The following is a 16,135-nucleotide window of genomic DNA, read 5'->3' on the forward strand; positions in this document are numbered from 1 at the left end:
ACAGCCTTTGAGGCTGGTGCATCCAGACTGCAGTTTCCCTAGATTCAAGCAATGTGTTGAGTAGGTGAAGTTGGACATGAACTCAACAAGTAATCAAATTCACTGTACATACACAGGCTAGCCATGAAAACGTGTGCAAAGAGAAAATAAGTAGCTTTGTCATCGTGTGTAGAGCCACCTTTGCTTCATGTCAATTGTAAAAACATTCATCTTATTGATAAGTAGGGACAAAATATCAGAAATCATAGCTCTATGAAAATTTTCAGTGTGTTGTATTATAAAAGCCACAGAAACGTATTTACAGACGTTTTTCTAGTCTTGCTCTGAGGTGGATTCATAGTTGGAATTCTGTAACTCTCTGCACCTGTCTTCCTCAGGGAAACATTACTTATAACCCAAAGACATGGTTCTCAAGTTTCCACATATCTACCCAGATGACAATTCCCCCAAATAAAACCTTATAAGGTCAAAAGCTGAAATATTGTGTCCAAAGAAAGCATCCATTAGTGATTAGCTCCAATCAGTGAATGAGAAGCTAATACTAAAAGACAATTAAGCTGCATACATTCAATGGAATGTGCTGACTTGTTTTCACCAGTGGAAGAAAAGCATTAGGACACTTAGGGCACATAACCCAAACCAAAAGCTAATGTCTCTGTTCTTATGTTCAAGAGGCATCAAAAGCGAATGTGTTTCATTTTCTATATGCAGTAAGCAGCACTTGAGAAAGATGCCACAAAGAGTGTGCTGTAAGAGAAATGTTTTCACTTAACATTTTTCCCCAAAACCCAGAAACCTTAGCATATAGGAGTGATGTTTAATAACAACAGTTGGACAAATGTCAAATTCAGTTGCATATATAATCTGACATTAATACAACCTATATATCAGAATTGCGACATAGTTTAGGCATTATGAACAAGACAACACTACAATCTTCTTTTCTCATGAAAAGAGAAAAGTCTTGGAAATTTTGAAGTATTAAATAATGTAAAAATCAGTAATTAAAAAGTAAAAAAAAAACCAGATTGAACAAGAGGCTTACATTGTCACAATCTAGCAATTTTAGCTTCCACCACAAACGATTCTCTAAGTAGCCATGAATGAAGTTTAAAAGTTTTAATTGTACTTTTTCAGTATCAGCAGCATTATATATGCATCAATTATTGGTTTAGGATGTACTTGATAAAACTGCAAATGCTGCATTTGTTTCAATAATTTAATACATACTTTCAATCTGTATCTGTAAGCAACAAACATAAAAGGTCAGCATTGAAACACTTAAGTAATCAAATGCAAGAATCTGCTAAATGTTTAAGTGACAAAAATATCACTGTTGTTACTGTTATACCCAAATAAAATTCTAGCCAATTAAAAAAATGAACGTACACTAGTGCTATTATAAATTTTTAATTATTCCTACATTTTTGAGTGACCATCAATTCATGAAATTAGCTTCAGTCATAAGTGACTTCCATTTACTCTGCATTTGCATGAATTAACTTAACTTGGTTTTTCAAGAAACCTGTAAAAATACATTATCAAAATTTAATTACAAGCAGTGCTACATCAGAAATCATCAGTATGCAGCGAGGTGATGCATTTGCTAAAGAACAGATGGATGCACATTATCTGAGAGATTTAAAACATTAAAGCTGCCTTCTGTCATGTAAGTGCTTTCAGAATTAACTACTGTCAGCTAATACACAAGATACAATCATTTCCATATATAAGGTAGATAAGGAATAAGACAGGATTATTACTATTTTGCAGGAAGAAGTGTATTTACAAATTAACTTCCAGAGAACTGAAATGCTGTTTTTTTAGCTACAGTGCCTCCTTCATTTACATGGTCAGAGACCAAAATGACACAAATCAGCTAAATCCCAGCAGATCCACTGAGGAAGGCTGTTGTTTTTCCTACCTGCCTCAAACCTCAAAGAAATTTTTTTAGACAAACACCTAAACATTGCAGTGCAGTGGTAAGGCTTTGCGTAAACATGTAAAACTCATTAAACTTGGTCAATGAGTCTAACTTGGCAATTCCCAAGTAAGCTTCTTAACACTTGCAGTCAGTTGTAGGGGAAAGCAGAAGGCAAGGAATCCCTAAGGAAACTGTAAGTCCCCAGACTCGTTGCACTGCTAACTTAAGAACTGATCAATGCATTTCCCACCTCTGTTGAAGGCTGAATGCACCCCACACCTATACTGAATACTAAATGCTGCTTAACCAGAATTCTTCAACTTTATCCATTAAATTTTCACAGGAGATAGGTTATGAAAATAAACATGAACAACAGCTGCTCAAAACCACCTGTAAGAAATGCCAATCAACACTGGAAAACTATAGGGAGAACTCTTCAAGGTTATCTGCAACAACAGGTGGCACCCTGTACCGAGAAGATGACCACTTCACTTCTTGCTCTAGTGCCAAAATATCTCTATCCTGCTAACACAGATAAAAAGTTGTTAAATATTTTTAACCTGTAAAACCACATAACTATGAGAAAATCTGGAAATTTCCATCAGTCCTACTGATTTTTATTATTCCTTTTTTATCACTTGAAACTCCTAAGAAAAAAAAAAAGGAAATTAGTTGAGTGTGGAGAGGTGGGGGTTGGGGTGGCAGGGCTTGTTTTTTAACAAAATGTAACAGATCTTGAAAAGGTTTTAAAGAATTAACTTTGAAACTAGTGAGTTAGATTGACTTGGATACTAACCTAAATCATGCCAGTACTGATCACGACCACAGTTATTGAAAAGACAGAATGGTTACAGTCACAACATGGTATATGGGCAGTGGATGCTCCTAGAACAAATCTTTTGAGACTACAGATTTAGTGGACAAAGACAACTGGACTAACACAAAAATTTCTATAGATACTTGATTAAATCCTAACTTACTAATATACCTCATATTTTACCATGATAATTAACTGAGTAATAGTGAATTGAGGTGAAAGAAAGTAAAAAAGGAACATCCCACCCAAGCTAAGGGTCTCCCATGATTTCATTTCAACATCCCAATCTACCTTCTGAAAAAAAATAAATATAAGATCCTTATAAGAACACTATGCCCAAGACAGACAGTGGTGCATTGGTAACTTAAAACTAGGCCCTCATGAGTAAGCAAAATGTTGATTAGAACAAGACTGAAATACAGCTTTAAAAACTTTCAATAACTTTTCTTCAAAATAAAATACATCATTAACAATGCAAGTCATTCTACAAGCACACATTGTTTTTTTAAAAAATTATAAACTACTTGGCTCCAAGCTCCAGAACAAAACAGCAGCTAAAAAGATTCTCTGCTTCTGCTTCACTATTAACCTCCCAGAAAAGCTTTGCCAACACTTCATAGAGCAGCACACGCAACTTTTCTGTTGTATCAGAAATTATCCTGCTCCTTTTTTCACTATCTCAAGATACTTCAACAATCAATTCATGTTGTTTATTCAGTGCAAAGTGGTCAGAGCAACAAACTCTAAAAGAAAGTGCTCCTCTAATTACTTACTTATATCAAACATAAATCTGACAGCACACAAAAAATAGATTTAGTATTCATTAAATTTTAAAAAAACACAAAGTTTCCCACGTAAATTTATTTAGGTCCAGTTGTGTCTAATCTTCTTTTGTGGCCAGTTTTAATTATCCCCCTCCCTGTTGAAATCCAGCCCCAACTTTGCATCTACCTTCTGAAGCTTTTCCTCAAGTCCTTCTAAATATGTTTCTGAACAAAGACACTTGCAGTTTTCCCACCACACACGGTCTACTGTAAGATGTCTCTCCCTCCTGTTCACTTGCTTCTATCAACCCCTCAATCCTATTTCAACAGACCTTACCCTTTCTCTTCCTATTTCATCATCCAAACTTCTTCCTCCCAGGACTGCCTCTGAACACCTCTCCTTTAATCCCAGGCCTCAGTCTCCCAGTTCCCTTTAGCCTTGAGTGCTACTTTAGAGTTTCAGACACAGATCTGTTCTGATCCATTCCCCATAGAAAACAAATAGATTTGGAAGAAAGACAATAGCTGATGATACGTGAGTGGTGAGGGCATGACAGAGCCATGTCCCTTGCTATCAGTCATGGGGACAAACACACAGAAGCCATTAAAAAGAAAACTCTGTTTTAACTCTGAGCACAAAAGACAAAGGAGTATGGAGGACCTATAATCCTACCTCTTCTGGCACATATATGTGAAGTATTTAATATAGGATGAAATACGAAATTGCACACAAAATCCACTAGAGAACGAGAATACAAAAAGAAGTTTAGAAAATGAGTAAATGATACAAGAATTTACACCTATTTAGCAGTACTTAAGCTAAGTGGCATGATAAGGAAATATCAAAGATAGAAGAGAAATGAATATACCTTTCATGAGCAAGAGTTGCAAGAGTTTAGAAGAAACAGTCTGAGCTACAAGTGGTCACATACTTGATCTTCAGACTATGGTAAAATATATATGATCATGTCTAATTATTATATACACATCAAGATATTTTATATCACTGAAAAGACAAGAGTCCAGCATTCAGATTGCATTCTTCTGACTTTCAGCTACATTCACATATAGATTTCCATCTGCAGATGTCCAAATCCTCTTTAAAACTCAACTGCTAAATCAAAGATAACATTTTCTGTTCAAAAGAGTTTAGTCCTGTTAATGTAAAAATAAATTATTTCATTTTATGGATCTATCATTTATTCTCTTTAAATTTATTTTTTCCATAGAGTTTCCACGTGATCTCCATTTCTGCACATTTAACATCATCACAGAACATTAACTTTTCATGTCAAGTCTTCATTCAGAAACAAATAACGTATTGTACGAGTATGCGGCTGAACAAAACTCTTTGCAGCCACTGCTGTAAAAGCCCAACCTCTTTGAAATAGGTTCACTTAACCCTCACAGATAGTGCCTGTGGGTAGAGTGGGAAAAGCTGCAAAAGGTGCAATACGCTTCCTTGCTGTGTACAGGTAGGGCATACACAGATTCATCCCATTCCCATGAGCAACACAACCACCGGCAAAGTTCAGACACACACAACAAATACAGAACCTGGATGTATTACAGCTCAAACTGATTCAACAGATTCTCTTGGCAATAGCAAGAGGAGCATCAAGTCTTAGTGCTTTAAACCAAAGGACTTTTCTTCACTCTTTGTGCATTCTCAAAACAAGGAGTGCTCTGGCTAAAAGATGGGATAATCTGAGTTGAAGTTGGAGCAGTTTTTAATGCTATAGCACAAAGAACCATGCTATAAAATATATTATTAGAGACCTGATGTCCTAATTAAGGCAATCAAAACATAACAGGAAGAGGAAACAGGGAATTTTTTTTCTGTAAACATCTGTCCATAAGTAATTAATTACCTTAATTCTTGTATTTGAAGTGTTTCAAAACACACCTGCATTTTCCTTGTTTCAAAAAGAAGAAAAATATAGCAAATAATCAGTGAATAATGTCTTACAGAAGTTACGTTTTTACCTTAAAATATGACACATAAGAAAATGTGAATTACTGTGAGATGCTGTAGCAAAGATGGGGTAGAGATAAGAGGGAAACGTGAAAGTGATCCATAAGGAAATGGTTGAAAGCCTCCATCATATAGTAATAAGAAAGCTGTATTAAAAAAAATAATAATAACTCATTTTCCTCAAAGCCATATCCCAATAGACAAGTTATTAACATACCAGTACAGTGTTATTGTAGAAGTGGGGAGCTCAAGTCTATATATCATGAACCCTGTTCATATCTCTTAGCTCCCTGAAAGTGAAAACTAACAGGAAAAATTACAAAAATTAGTCCTTATTTTTAATTCTGCATTGTTATGTTTTCATCAACTGAATGGATACAATTTCAAATAAAATCATTTACATTTCTTGAAAGATATCACAGGGGACAACAATCCACAGCAGGAGGAGATGAGTATTATGGCTGATCTTACTATGTTCATATAAATAATTATGTTATTTTTAGTATTTATATTAATAACTGTTATACAGTAGATGGCTGGTTTGTCTTTTCACTAACAACTTTTTAAAGAAAAATAATTAAGCTTTAAAATGTGACAAGTTAACTATCATATGAAACTAATGAAAGGCTTCTCTCCTGTTTTCCTCAGAAAAAGGAAAGCAGTAAAAAAAGCTTTGAGTTATTTAAAGGGTGCCAAGTTTTCCAACAAGTATTGAAAACAAAACAGGCAAGTTCTCCTGTGTGCTTCACTTAGTATCAAGCAGTGTCTATTTTCTCATTGAAAGGACCTCTGTGGTACAAAAGTAAAGCACACAGTTTTCAATTACATCATCTTAACCTTTCCACTTGGACAACTGTACCATTACTTGGGTTCTTATATAAAAATTTTTACCTCTCCAAATAAAAAATTCTTACCTTGCGTAATTAATGAATACCTGCTTATTTTTTCCCCACAAATTAGATTACTACAGGAGGCCTATACTACTATTGCTATCCATACAGTGCAAGCATTCTTGTTTGCTCAATTTAGAACAGCACATTTCTATCTGTTAATATTTCAGTCTCATGTAAACTATGCTTTCTGTGCATACGAAGAAGGGAAGAGTTTCCTGCCAAAAGCAAACATTAGATCATACTTCCAGCAACACAAACCCAGTATCTCTAGGTACATTACTTGAGAAGCACCGGGGCTGAAAAATTCTCAATTTAGAAAATTAGGCAGGCCCTTTATTATACTCCCTTCAAATTTAAAGATGCAGTTGCATGGTTACTTAGCAAAGGCTAGGAATGTACAAACAGAATCATCAAGTCTGCACTGAAACTAGGCAGGTTTTAGCTAGCACTTTGGTAATACTTTTTGCCTCTGTGAAACCGTGGGAGCAGAGAGGAGGTGACAGCAGCTCTTGTTTGTGTATATTTTCAGGGAGAGACAGTCAGCCAACCATGCTCTGGTAGCTGCACTTGTGCTGCATGTTCTGCAGTTGTTAAATGTGTGTGTTAAACTAAGATGGAGTGTATTTCTAATTTAAGACTTAAAGTGGTGATGAATTTACTATCTTCCTAGTAAGCTATTACAGTGAGTAATTATCATCATAGTTAATTCCATTTGGATTTTTCTCATTTCAGCATTTAGTGATCGGATATTACTTCTTGTCTATTAGATAAAATCCTTGTTCACCTAGATAGTTGGGAAGAAAGGAGTTATTTCTGTACAGTAATCACATTTCCTGTTTACTTAAAATAAATGTTACTGAATGATTGTTTTAGACTTCATAGTTGAGGTTTCCGGTTCCTACTGTTGGTACCTATAATTCAGTGTGTGTTAACTCGGGAGAGTTTTCCACAACACAGTAACACTCCAGCATGGCTTAACTGAAGTTCACTACTAGAAAGCCTTATTTCTCCTCAGACTCCTTTCCTATGGATGAAAGGCCTTGAGCTACATAAAGACATCCTCAGCAGTTGTTTTTCTGGGCAGCTGGGGAGCTCCTTGTATGCAGTGCTGTTGATCCTGCTGTAAAACTGACCCCAAGGACTTCTGTTATAGAGAATATAGGTGGTCTGGTCTGGGGACAGACAGGCACATGTAGAAAGTAGAACAATGCTTCTTAGTACCATGGAGATTTCAAGCCAGCTTGGAAAGCGCTAACTACCACAGACTCACAACCTTAGTTTACTTACTTGTTGAAAAGAAGGGTGAATTCCAACCTCAAATTATCCAAATCTGTTAAGTTTTAAGGAGTGTTTAGTCTCCTTTTGCACTGATGCATTTTTCTTCAGCATCCACAATATTGCTGAATGTGGCCCAGGGGCTGGGATGCACTTCCAATGGGAAAACCTACAGGCCTTAGCAGTAGGGTATGCTGAACCACTTTATGTACTTGTTCACACAGTCTGTCACCCAGCCTGGCGCTGCTTTGCAAAGTTGTATCATCAGAGCAACACATGAATAACTTCCAAGCAGAGTTGCTCATTATTAATGCAAACTATTCTGAAGGCAAAAGCAAAAGAGCATTTGGCAGCAAGAACATTGCCATTAAGATGTTTGTCTGAAAACCTCAAAGTGATTTCTAAAGTAGCCAAGTGACTTCTCTGTCTTGGTTCCTTTCCTGTCCACTAATCATAAAAGTAATTCTGGGTACATTTCCCGAAATTAAGGGGTTTACTGATACTGAATTGCAATTTTACCATATGGCTGGTGTCAGTTTCTGGCAAAACGGTGGCACAATTTCTTGGACTAAAACTACAACTCAAATGCTGCTGAACTGCAGCACAAACAGGCAGACACACAGAAGAGCAGATACACACATTTACAAAAAAAATCAACTTAGAACACGTGGCAGAAAAGATGGACCAAAAAAGGTCATCTCTAACTGAACTGGGGGAATAGATCTTGAGGACAAATAGCAGCTAAATTTAGTTGAATTTAAATTTAATTCCATTATACTGAAATGGAAGGAAGGGCAGGAAATTAACACCAAGTACTAAACTGTTCCCTATCTCAAAGCTATTTGAGATTAGAGTCCTCTAATGTGGAATGACAACACACAAAAAGCATTCTAGTGGCTGAAAAGAAGACAGCAGGATTAAAGCTGAGGAAAGTGAGAATCAAAAACCATGGCTACTCTTTAAGAATGTTTTTCTTTGAACGACTAAAACCAGTTTAAAGTAAATGTCCCCTTTTCAAGCAGCTCTTATACTACGTCTAATCAGCAAGAATAGTCAACTACCTTTATTCTCAAGAAGCTTCAAGGTACAGAACAGTATTTTCAAGCCTCTTAATAATGACTAATGAAGTAGTGGAGAAGCAATGCAGGTTATGCCATGAAAATTCCAAATCTCACTGTTCTGTTCAGTTGCAGGCTTCTGCATCAGACTAACCCCCTAAAAATAATTATAAGGTTATTGTAAAAATAAAGAATATCCTACCAAGATTAAATAGCCATCTCTTTATTCAGATACTACACTTTTTTTTTAAACTTTTTTAAAATTTCCAGTCATTCTATATTATTTCAAGCATACGAGACGACAAGAAACAAGAGAAAAAGAATGAAGCCCCCAAGTCTTTCCAAGCTGTCAACAACAATTTTTACCTCAAGATCCACAGTGGACAATGCTTATTCCAGGTTACTGCCCAAAATTTTTATTTTAATTTCCTATTTGCAGTTGTTCTTCAGACTTTTTTTAAAGAATAGGCAAGACCTGGGTGTGTTAGGACGACCACTGTCAGCAGGTCGAGGGAGGTGATCCTGCCCCTCTACTCAGCCCCAGTGAGGACACATCTGGAGTGCTGTGCCCAGTTCTGGGCTCCTCAGTACAAGAGAGACATGGAGCTCCTGGAGCAGTCCGGTGAAGGGCAACAATGATGATGAGGAGACTGGAGCATCTCTCTTAAGAGGAAAGGCTGAGGAAGCGGGGCCTATTCAAATTCAAGAAGAGACAACTGAGAGTGGAGCTCATCAGTGTCTATAAGTATCTGAAGGGACAGTGTCAAGAGGATGGAGCCAGGCTCTTCTTGATGCCAAGGAACAGGACAAGAGGCAATGGGCAGAAACTGATGCACAGGAAATTCCACCTGAATATGAGGAAGAACTTCATTACTGTGCAGGTGACTGTAGAACAGATTGCCCAGAGAGGTTGTGGAGTCAGTCTCACTGGAGATATTCAAGAACTCTCTGGATGCAATTCTGTGCAATGTGTCCCAGGATGACCCTGCCTGAGCAGGGAGGTTGGACCACATGACCCACTGTGGTCCCTTCCAACCTGACTCATTCTGTGATTCGGTGATTGAGCCCTAATCACATTGAAGTGATGTAGCCCTAATTGCTAGGGTGAAAACAATGAAGTAATTTTATCAGTACTGTTAAAGCAGACAGCAGTAAAAGGCTGTAATATAATAAAGACAAAGACATTTCTTGTTTGTGTTTGATTCACCAGTTATAAACTGAATTTGTGAGATAAAAGGTAGCTGGGGTCAGATTGAGGTAGAAAACAACACAAGATATTAACACTAGTGTATTTTACCATTTTGGTGGGAAAAACTACAGCTCAGCCTTATTGCTGTGAGGTTTCTCTAAAAGAACAAGGAGTAATACATATTTTATGAAGAATGCCAATCTGTCTGCAATCCCAATTCATATCTTATAAATTGTTCAGCTGTGTACATTCAGTCGGATCTGTGCAGTATCCACTGGTCAATATTGTCTCCATTTTGAATGCCATATTTTCAAAGATGAACTCTGAATTGTACTTTCTTCCAAAGCTAGTCAATGAATATGTTAAATGCCTTTGCATCAACATCAGATAAGGAGGAGTCTTTGATCTGTACTTTTTTATAAAAGCAAGAAATACAAAAAGAAACACAACAGCAGCATTTACTGGACTTGCTGAAATGTCTCAATAAATGGGTTTGTCTGCATTTTCAGCATTTTCAGCAGTAGAAAGACATAAGTAAAACAAGATCACATACCAGCACAACACAGCAGAACAAATTCCCCTTTTTGATGTCTCACTTAAAAGCAAAAAAATAAACCAACCAACAATTACATTCTCCACATGGTATAAAAAACCAGTAAATGCTTTCTCATTAACCTCACATCTCCAGAACACTTCCTACCACACATTGGTTCATAAGTGTTATGTTCTCTGTGTCACAGAGAAGCTTTACAACAGTAGATTTAAAATTTGACCTTGCAGAACAACAAGGCACTTGCTGACAAACAGCATGTGAGAGTGACAGGTTTGAAGGAAGATGATATCCCAACCTGTCTAAAGGAATCTGGCCCTGTCCCAAACAGACTCTTAGCAGGCTCCACCGGAGAAATGGAAATGGTTGCAATTATTGTTATTGATTTAGTGCCCTTAAAATGGGTCTCTGAGAATCTTATTTCAGCAACTGATTAAGCAGCAGGTTTAGCAGCAGGGTATCTGACTAACAACCTATGGAAACATAAAATTTCTTTGCCCAAATTATTTCTGGGACTAGGAAAGTAATTTTTTGTATCTGCATGACCAGAAGAAAAAATAGGTGCCTATGTAAGAATGTAAGGTGGCCTACAATATTAATGTCAAGCAGGCATTCAAACTTTCTTTCAAATTTTACATAGCCATCAACTCTAAATATTCCATGTTTCGGCTCTACAACCCTTTCCTACCATGGAAAAATAATGTGACTACAAGCAGTAAAAAGAGCTGAGTCCAATTCAGAAAACCACTTGACCACATACACAATTAACAATTAAGTTATTTACCTGAACTACCAACTTAAAAGAGATACTGATACAGACTGTACAAATATAAACAATCTTAAATTTAGAAGTTGGGATCATATTTGAATGGATTAAAAACAGGTTGTGGAGATTCTTTTCAGAGACTAATGTCATTCAAGATGCTGTTACTGCTCTGCCACAGGATATTTTCAGTGGAGCTTCCCCAAAATTAACTGTGTGTCCCCTAACCCATTCCAGAAAAAAATATACAAATAAATTTTATCTCACCAGTTTCCTCTAACTCACATGGTGTTGCTGGCGCTGGATAAATCAGGAATGTAGAATGGCCTACATTAAAGGTGCAAAGATACATTCCTGATTTTTCAAGGGCATTGTCGGTGCAGATTCATGTAGGTGAAGAGTGACCTTTATCTTTCTGGGACAGCAGTGCTAAACAGCACCATCTACAGTGATCTATACTGACTGCAGTACTCCCCATCCAAAGCTGGTCTGCCCCCATGCTATATGTGAGGTGTATAGCGTTTCACAAAGGTCAGCTGTACACCAGGTCAGCTGCTACGACACACCTTGTGGATCTTGGAGACCAGCATGTTTTGAAAGTGAGTAGATGAAACTGCTCAGATCTCAGTGAAGTGCTGATATTCAGAAAGAGAAATTTGCTAGACTGCTTGTAACAGGTAGAAATCCAAAGCACCAATCGGCAAGACAAGATGGTTTCTCTCCTATGTGCCACAAGAACCCACAACACAATAGGCAAGGGAAAAGTCAAACCCTGTTGAAACAAAAGAACAGAACTCTGGGTGCACTGATCACACAAGGTACATTGTTGGGTTAGTTGTTTTCTAACATAGAAAAGATGTTAAAAAAAGCACCTTGTAAAATAACTGATTTAATCCAAATTTTGAGGCCATTATCCAGCTAATTCAGAATGTTGTTTTATCACTACTATGTAAAAGTGATGTGTGGAACAGTCCAGCAGCAAACAGTTGCATTTCACTCCAACTGTTTGTACTGACAGAATGCCAAATTACATGACTTTCTGAATAATACATTGGTTGTTGGTAGCAACAGCACCATCAAAACAGGGCATTTATATTTGCTCTTACTGGAAAACCTGGCCGATTAGGTTATGTCCCATGAAATAACTTGAAGGCTGCAAAATGGACCTTAGAGTAACCATATTCACTGCAGCAGCCCAAAAGGACTTTTAGTAACTGTAAGGCTCTCTCACTAAACAGCTCAACTTTTCAAAAGGTCCAGTCCTCCACTGTGGAAAAGAGAATGTAGTACAAACCATGCAGGCAATGTGAAGTCCATAGCCTCATAGCCTTCAAGTCTGTGTCTATCTTAACTTTTTTATAATCCACACATGGGCTTCCATGTTCTCAGCTGCATGGATGATTAACAAATGGTACCATTCCATCCAAAGTTCAGAAATCATTTTTCAGTCATAAGGACATAGGAGTCAGCTATTTGCTCAACTGAAGCAATGATTGGGTATGAAGTGTAAAATGGTAACAAAAATATAGCTGAACTTTGTAAGGTATTTACATTTCCATTCCTATCATCTCAACACCTGGGAAATATTTAGCACATAAATTTGTTTTCTCCAGTAAGAATCCTGGAAAGAAACTAGGCTCTAAGAAATGCTTTAATTTCCTGGTGACATTCCTCATAGATTTTTATCGAAGCCTAGCAAAAATATATTTTCTACTTTTAGTAGTGCAGGGTTTATCTACTGAAATCCATTCCAACAGAGTTCATAGCCATTCTCAAAGGTATTGCAGTTAACACGGGGTAATGGCACCAATGGGGTTTACAGATCTGTACTTACTCCTCAGGTTACTGAGATCAAGTATATGTTTTCAAGACATCTCATCTTCATGGGTTGGCATTGACCTGAAACCCCCAAGCTCTTTTAGGTGCTTCTGGTATCTTTTTTCAATATGTTAAATAACTACTTTGACACTGCAGGCACCAACTGTTTCAGGAACATGGCTGTTCTCAGCAGCAGCTCCTGCACTCAACATTCACTTCTCTGTCGAGAAACTGACTGTTTTAAAAATACTGATCTGTGTAAATTTATTGTGGTTCTTCTTGGAACTTCTGGCCCAAATCCACTTTTCAGACTGCATAATTAGCCTTGCATTCCTTGATTTTTGAGTCTCGAGGGGGGTAGGCAGGAGAGGTGGCTCGGGAAACAAGCCTGCTGCACTTCTGGCTTGGGAGTTGGAACTGTCCCAGAGAGCAACATCTGCCACTTTCAGCAGATGTTAGGGCTCACCAGAAAAAATTCTGAACTCAACAGATCTGGGTTTGTTTTACATGACCTGTGATAAATGGACAGGAGGTGGTAACTTAAAAGTCTGATCCCCAGTCTACTCAGTCCCAGGTGATAAATTTGCAAGAGAGAAAGCATTCAGAACACTTTTTCTGAAGAGTCCTAACATCTAGAAAAGGTTCAGCTCACAGTAGCAGGACAGCAGGCTGGACATTACTAGGTCTTCCTGCCACTGGTGAAGGAACAGAAATTGGACAGTAAGTGCGACATCATCTATACCTGTCGTGGTTTGAGACCCTCAAAAATCCAATTTCCAAGTCCAAGCCTCCCTCCCACAATTTGTTTCAGTGTGAGAGGGTTTTTCAGACATAACAGAAGACTCAGTATGGGGTGAAGGGAATTATATTACAGTTATTACTTACACAAATAAATATTATAATACATTATATACACAATTCTAACTCTCCTATGGTAAAGCAATACATTTACATTAGATCAAATCTCCTTTCCCTCCAATAAAAGTTCAGAAGGGAAGAAGAAAAGATCCTTTCCGCTTTCAGGGCAGCAGTGTCTCTCCTCTTCAAAGCAGCAGTCATAGCTGGAGTTGTCGTAGCTGGAATCTCTCTCTCTCTCTCCATTACAACACAAGGGGGGGTCTCCTCTCACCCCTCAGCCCTTCGGCTCTAACCGAAGGTCTCTCTCTCCCGTGGACTGCAATAGCAGGGACAGGCTCGCCTCACCATGTCATATCATGAAGTGCAGGGCATCTTTGTGAAAGTCCCTTCCTCAGGGGATTCAAGCTCCTCCTGAGTCAGAACATTTAGGGCAGCTCTCAGTTCACTCTTTGCCCCAAGCGTTCTAACAGAGCTCCTTTGCTCTGTCTCAGCTGCCAACATGGCAGCAGCAGGATAGCAAGGCCACTTCCCCTGCATTCCTTCTGCCCGTCCTGATCCAGCTTCAGAATGTCTCTGAGCTTCTTAGCTCCTCTCTCCGGTGCTGCTGCATTTCGGGACTTCCTAAGAGTTTGGAAGCCCACCCCTCCTTTCTAGGAGGTCTCAGAGTTTTGGGAAGGTAATTCAGTCTTACCCCCAAAACAGTCTGTTGAGTTTTCTCTACTCTGTTGCCAGCTCTCCCTCCTTGCAGGTCATCTCTGCGTCTCTCAGCCTGGCTATGTGCCATCTTGCTGCTTGCTCTCTCTTTTGGCTCTTGGCCATAGCTCTCTACTCAGCGCTGCCTCTGCCACCTTCTCAGCATCTTCTGCTGCTCACAGTGGAGAAACTCCCCCAGCCTTTGACCATGGCACCCAGTCCAGTTTTAATACTACACCGGGTCTCCCGTAGTCTCGGCTGAGGGCCTTGGCCCCCAGCGGGGCTCGCTGGCCCCTCAGCTCTAACATGGGGTGTCTCAAACCACGGCTACCTCTCTTCTATCTACGTCATCTCCCTTCTTTTCCAGTCTGTTATAATATGTTGATTTCAAAGGAGCGAAATGTAGTTTCTGATTGGGCCCTGCACCAAGAACACCACCCCCTTGGGGGTTACCACTTTTCTAACTCCAGGGGAAAACACTTTTTACCCCACAACAATACCCCAGTCTGGAAATACTTAGCAGGTCAGATGCAGGCACCATCCATCAACAACAAATGGTTGACTTAGTAGAATTCACATTACTAACCTCAAAAAAGTATGAGATTTTTATGAGCTTGCACAGAAATTCTCTTAGTTATGCAACAGAACTTGGTAACATCTCTTAGAAAAATGAAAGAAAGCTTCAGCAGATTTTCTAGTGGGACTTTTTTAAAATACAATAAATCAACTTCAAAAGTCTGACAGCTGTCTTTTAACAGATATTTTTGAAAGATCATTTAATCGGTCTTTTTCCTTTGTAGTTGTGTGCATACAATTCCAGTGTAAACTGAACTATTAGTTGAACTTTACACCTAGAGATATAAAAGGACTACAACAAGCATCATAGGGAAATACTAAATCATTGAATTAAGAAAGAAAATTGAAATAGAGCAGCCACATATTAAGCTTAAAATAGGTAAGGACTTGCAGCTAATAGAAAACAAGTGCTCAGCAAGCGCCCCAGCATGCTTATTCTGCACAAGATTTATTTTGCTTTCAAAGTAGACTTCCTGACATTAAAATAAGCTATTTAAAAAAACTTTTGGAAAGAACAGGAGTGTAGACAGGCATGTATACACTTTTCCTGAGGCATAGCTCAGCCTCCCACACCCCACCTGCTTATCTCTGCATCCAACCAGATCTCCTGGCATACCTGCGTACATAAGCATCACTAATCCGCTTCAGTCAGAATGAGCCAGGTTAGATTACAAGTTTAAATTCTCAGCTAAGCAGATTCGTTTTGCCTGAAATAGATTAGGCAGCACTCGCACGAGCAGTTCCACAAACAGATTAGAGACGTGGACAATCTCCTTCAGGGGAATGGGGCAGGCAGCACGCAGCCATAACCTGTGGTTGGCCCAGATGAACCTGAACTAAATGTCCACTGCAGCCTTGTCACATCCACCCGGGACTTTAGTAAAAGCTCACTTCAGATTCATGGTCTGTTCTGTTTCACAGCTTCCCTATGTGGATAAGACCCATCAAAAGTCAACAAAGCATATGAACCATAGTCTTAGAA

At 38.5% G+C, this 16,135-nt stretch overlaps 1 protein-coding gene across 1 annotated transcript in view; it reads right to left on the minus strand.

Annotated features, from left to right (window-relative positions):
• The window catches only part of FBXW7 (F-box and WD repeat domain containing 7), a 168,217-nt gene that overhangs the window by 102,144 nt on the left and 49,938 nt on the right, over window positions 1–16,135 (minus strand). The gene's annotated exons all lie outside the window — the stretch shown is intronic.

The sequence above is a fragment of the Lepidothrix coronata genome, unplaced genomic scaffold (genome assembly GCF_001604755.1).
Source record: "Lepidothrix coronata isolate B3197 unplaced genomic scaffold, Lepidothrix_coronata-1.0 Scaffold13, whole genome shotgun sequence".
NCBI lineage: Eukaryota > Metazoa > Chordata > Aves > Passeriformes > Pipridae > Lepidothrix > Lepidothrix coronata.